Source organism: Tachysurus fulvidraco, chromosome 5, assembly GCF_022655615.1.
Source record: "Tachysurus fulvidraco isolate hzauxx_2018 chromosome 5, HZAU_PFXX_2.0, whole genome shotgun sequence".
NCBI lineage: Eukaryota > Metazoa > Chordata > Actinopteri > Siluriformes > Bagridae > Tachysurus > Tachysurus fulvidraco.
Genome location: NC_062522.1, coordinates 16456872 through 16462926, shown reverse-complemented (window position 1 = coordinate 16462926; position 6055 = coordinate 16456872). Strand labels below are relative to the sequence as shown.

General features: G+C 33.5%; 1 non-coding gene across 1 annotated transcript; it reads left to right on the top strand.

Moving 5' to 3' along the window:
- The first annotated feature begins 771 nt into the window (after positions 1-771).
- Positions 772-844, top strand: trnaf-gaa. Its single transcript has one exon. It is a non-coding gene; the product is annotated as a tRNA-Phe (tRNA).
- The last annotated feature ends 5211 nt before the right edge of the window (positions 845-6055 follow it).

Below are 6055 nucleotides of genomic sequence, written 5' to 3'. Positions count from 1 at the left end.
TTCCAATGTATTTCCCTTTAAAACACAAGCATTTGACTATGTGGGATATTGGTCTGTGTTTCCAGTAAGATAGCAGTGTGTAGGCTGTACCACCAGGGAGACACATGCAAACACACACATACTGTACACACAAACCCTGATGTAATTGCACAGGCTTGTAAAACCGCACGTACAGGTTTCTCATGGGTATAATGAAACATCAGACTTGTTGCTAATTTCGATCATATTTGCAGTTTCTTCCTACAGGCTTATGTTACTGATTTAAAACTCCATGACACCATTATAATATAAAAGACCCACCAAGTTCCTAACACAATATATCATTCATTCAACAGTAACTGCTTTATCCTGTATTAGGGTTTCAGTGGATCCACAGAGGGCCTGTGGCAGGACTACTCCTAGACTGGATGCTACTCTATTGCATAGCACCATGCACACATGTTCACATATTTATTTATTAGTCAATATACAGCATATTATAAAGACAATACAATTTTGCTGTTTCAAGACGGTTAATAAATAGATTGCTACCAAGAAAAGGCAGCCATAAAGGCATCCACATTTCCCACAAATGAAAAAAATCACGTGTTAGAAAATTCCGCCATCTTGTGGGCGAATGTAGAAACGTTACGCAACTCTGATAACGAACAGCGGATCATTCTATTCTATACTATTCTTCTCTTCACTAGTACAAATAAACGTATACAATGTAATTCACGTGGTCGTACTGGGTAAGATGCTTCTATAGATCTACGTAGTGCTATTCTTCACGCCGAAATAGCTCAGTTGGGAGAGCGTTAGACTGAAGATCTAAAGGTCCCTGGTTCGATCCCGGGTTTCGGCAGGTGGAGGTTCCATTTTCTTTCTTTATTCGAAACACTAATTTGTTATTACTTTTATCAAAAACGTAATTTGCGTGATTGATGCTGTGCACATCTCACATTCATCTTAAGTGTTAACAAATATATATATATATATATATATATATATATATATATATATATATATATATATATATATATATATATATATATATATATATATATGGTTTGGCTACAGTAATAAATATTACATAATCCTAGCTCCTTAAAATAGGATATTTCATTGATATTAATATTTTATATATTTATATTTATTTATATGTATATTGATTTTTTTTTATTTGCTTAAAGTCAGGAAGACGTTTATTTTGCTTTTCAAACTTCCTGTTGCCACAGACCACTGTACTCTGTTTGGACAGAACTCTGGATTGTTTGACGCACAAAAACAAAAACGAGAGCTCAGTATTAACGTGTACAAATTAAATAAATAAATAATAATTATATATATATATATATATATATATATATATATATATATATATATATATATTCACTCAAAATTATTTATATTTATATAAATATATATATATAGAGAGAGAGAGAGAGAGAGAGAGAGAGAGAGAGAGAGAGAGAGAGAGAGAGAGAGAACAGGCAGTATTTCAAAGTTCATGTATTTTGTTGATGTATGAACATCTTTTTATTCTACACCACTGTAAATAGCCTAAAAGCTCACTAACCTGGTTAGTAATCAGTAGAGAATTACACTGGGGATTATGATAGGGATGTTTGTCTAATATCACGTGTAAAATAAGAGTCTGCACTGTTTCATAAAATAATGAAATTTACCACTTGGTGGCGTAATAGGCTGTAAAATTTAATTTGTGCACGTTGATACTGAGCTCTCGTTTTTGTTTTTGTGCGTCAAACAATCCAGACATCTGTCCAAACAGAGTACAGTGGTCTGTGGCAACAGGAAGTTTGAAAAGCAAATGAAAAGTCTTCCTGACTATTAGCAAATAATAAAAAATATAAAATAAATAAATATAAATAACTACATATAAATAAATGTAAATATATAAAATATTAATATTAATTAAATATCCTATTTTAAGGAGCTAGGATTATGTAATATTTATGTAACTTGAGAAGACACTGAAAAACATTTAGTAAATCCCATTTGACGTACTGCAAATTATTCTGTTAAGTAGGTGAGAGTAAAGTGTTACTGTAGCCAAACCATAGTGGATTCTTGCACAGAGTAGCTTATTTTGCAATACTGCATGCACACAACAGTATGATGCATGTGCTTTTTATAATAGGTGCAGGTCCAGCTCACACTACACTTTTAATAAGCTTTGAACCAAATGACCACAGGAGTGCAATGTCACTGGCTAAATGGCACTACCTGCAGTCATTTTTGCTACAATGGTACTACTGAGTGTCTATTGTGTACGTTTATAAAACTGTAAATGTATTAAAAGAATTTAAGAATTCTCCAAAAGATTTATTCAATTTCATTAATATGAAAACAAATGGCATCAGATGTCTTGAGTTTCCAATAGAATTTGTAACAATGTAAAAACATCCTGCATTGGCAAAATGGGTTACAGCACCAATCCAAGTAATTATTATCCTATCTGTATCTTCTATACCACATACCATGTTTTAGTCTAAAGGGACTTAAGATTTAAAACATAATTTGTGGGAGAAACTTGTGTACAGCCAGACACATAAGTATTATTAGACATATAGCTTCATGGCTTATTTTAAAGATGTATTTATATTAAAACAGTTGAATCCAACTAGTTCTAACAGTATAAGTGTGTCAAAGGCTTTAGGGGTTTGAATCTGGCAGAACTCTGTGCCTAACTGGCTGTAGAAAACATGTAGATACAGAGACATTGTTGGTCAGAGGTCAATCAGGGCCACAAAAACAGCCAAGAATTTGCGTCATACCCATTCACAGAAGTGAATGAACACTCTCCTTTTTCTTATTTCTTTCTCTTTTCTCTGTCTTGTTTCCTGTGTGTTCCCCTCTCTATTGATAGAATCACCTTTGGGTGAATGAGCCTGATGCTTTTGAGACAAAGACCAGTAGGAAATGTACAGGTCAGGGGTAAATGCTTTGAGTTGCTTTACAGACATCCAAAGAACACTGAAAGAGGAAATACGTGTGTGTTCTCATTCTTCTCCATCTCTACATCTGACTCCCCATGAACCTTTTAATAAGGCCTTCAAGGAACTTCAAGGAAATATGTCAACATGCATACACACACTTAGCTCAATTCAATTTACTAACATGAATCAGTAAGCTGAGGCATGGTTTGAATAAAATGCACTGTTTAGTACATTTGTTCTAATTAGTGTGTATCATTGAGCTCATACTGGTGCACTGGTCACATTTGGCCTCCATTTAGGGGCTTACATAACAGCAAGTCACACACAGTTCAAGAAAACACTGACGAGAAGAAAGCCATGGCAAAGTCAAGATGGCAGAAATAAGCAGGATTGGAAGAGATACACAAGAATGAGAGAAGGGAATGAAGCTGTACCACTGGAGGCAGGAACCATCATGATTGCCATAGTAACAGCTTTCCACATTTGGGGCCAGGAACTCACATGTGGTGTGATATTACACATTTCAGACTACAAGATAGCAAGCAAACCAAACTAAGATGTAAGACAACAAAAATCCACTTTCTGCATTTTTCTTTAGTTGCGAGATGATGCCACCAGGAAAAGGATCATCATGTATTTATCTTCATTAACTGATTTATCATGTTGCTTCTGGATCTGGTCTTTTCCAGGAACACTTTTTCACAGCAGCCAATTATTCAACAGAGCATTATTCACACATATTCACACCTTAAGGCGAATAAGCAAAGCCATTCAAGTGGAGAAAGTGGAGAACACATATAAACATAGAAAGAACATGCAAAACTCCACATTCCAAACATTTCATGGAATTTAAAGTAAAAAGGCAAAAAATAAATAGGTATTTTACTTAACTGGACATTCTTCTCTTAAATTAAATACACTGATCCATGTTTTTTCCTTTTTTTTTTTTTTAAAAGAGAACAGTAACACAAGGTCAGTATTGAACCCAGGACTATGGAGCTATGGGGAGGCACAGATACCTATTAAACCACTGAGCTGCTCTAATGATAAAATTTTTTTTTTAGGTGTTGTACTACCCCTGATCATCAGAACACCTTCCATAGGCTTTGGGAGATTTTACACATCTCAGGAATTTTACTGTATAAATAAATGCCATTCTTCCAAAACATTCCCTCAGTACATGTTATGACAATGGTTGCTGTCTAAAATATTAGTCCAAAATTACCCATAGATGCTTATTTTGGTTGAGATCCGATAACTGTGAAGGCAATAGTGTAAGATGTATTAATGTTAATACTCATTAAGAAATTTAATAAACCCTATGGATATAGATATTTTCATCCTGGAAAAGACTACTCCCATCAGGATAAAAACGATGTATTATATGGTGACTCATATTGAGACATTTTGTACTGTAGTGGAGTATAAATGGTTTGAATGATGCTGTTTGTTTAGCTCTTCATCATAATCTAATCTTTGTGTGCATTTCTGTGTGCCTGGTACAAAAATTTCCAAGCTTAGGCCTTTGAATACCTATCAGTGTTATCACTGTTGACAAAGTCAGTCATCACCAGTGTGTGTAAATAATGTAATACTATTCTTTTTAACAGGTGATCCTTTCATTATAATTGTGAGAACCAGAACATTAAATGTAAATAAAGTATTATCTCAATCAGCATCAGTGAGTCAGGCAGTTGCACCCATAGGCGGCAACTCTACCTGCTGTACCACTGCATAGCCAGAGCTCTTGTTCATATTTCTTGTACTTTTGCATTTATTCAATTATTCCTTAATATAAACATTTTCCATCATGTAGATTTGACCTTTTCTATGTTAGCACATCAGATTCCCTACTGTTAAACTGACCTCAACTCACCCATCTAACCAATCTGTTTTCTCAAGTCTTTTATCTACCCAGCTTAGAATTTTGCCAAATATTCAGTCAAAGGTGCCCCAAATCTGATCTTCCTTGTATGTAACACAGGTCTGTCAGTTCCCCATTGTAAATCTTGTGGCTTTTTAATCTAGTTAATATTCCTAACATTATTTCTCTGTTAAATAATACAAAACTTTCTAATTTTCTATTACCCCGTCTGTGTTCTCGTGTGTACAAGATTGTCATCTCATTCATTCATTCATTCGTTCATTCATTCAGTCAGTCATCTTTAGTAACTACTTTAACCTGTTTAGAAAATGGAGTAGAAACAGTACAACAATAAAACAGTGTTAAAGATGTGTTCAACAAGATGACTAAAAAATTACTACATTTGCTTTATTTGCTGTTATCAGCCTAAAGTTTTGTTTAAGTCTGCTTCCGAAGATTCCTCTCTTTTTTTGAAGCATTGTATATCTAATAAACACTGAATCGCACATTTCCTTATAAGGGTGAAATCCTAACTTATTATTATCAAAGGTATTATACTTATTATTGAGCATTTATACTCTAGTTATTAGATTTATTGTCTGGTCATTTCAATTGAATGAGTTATATCCAACTCACAATAACTCAAAACAAGTACATTTTTAAAATGAAAGGCTTCCTCAAGGGTTATAATGTATGTAATGTATAATTAAGTAATGTATGGTTTTACATAAAATCTTTCATTCCAACTTCAATCATTCTAAAAGTCAATCTAATAGAATCTAATCACAGCTTTAATACTAAATATGAGAGTGAAAAAAAATCTTCTTGTTTCCAAATATTATTGTTTTTATTGTTAATAACATTTTGTAAATATTGTAAATATTTTCCTCTGTATTTAAATGAAAGTTTATGTTCATCATTTAAACCTGCATTGAGATTCTGATGGTCTTTTTTTTTTGTTTGTTTGTTTTTATTTTACAACTATATGGGTCCCTGGTTGCAAAAAGGTCTGAAAACCCCCTGGCTTAGCCTACTATTATTATTTCAATCCATTAACCTCTTGGTTGAATAAAATGTTTTCTAGCTAGCCATCAAGAGCCTAATACATAATGTACAAGATAGCTTTTATTCACAGACTAAGAGAGCAATATTTATCATTTATATGGTCTGACAGCCATGGATATTTGGGTGCTGGTGTAGTTGTGGGACTCACCCTAATCAATGTTCATGATATTTTTTTATTTCTCTGATT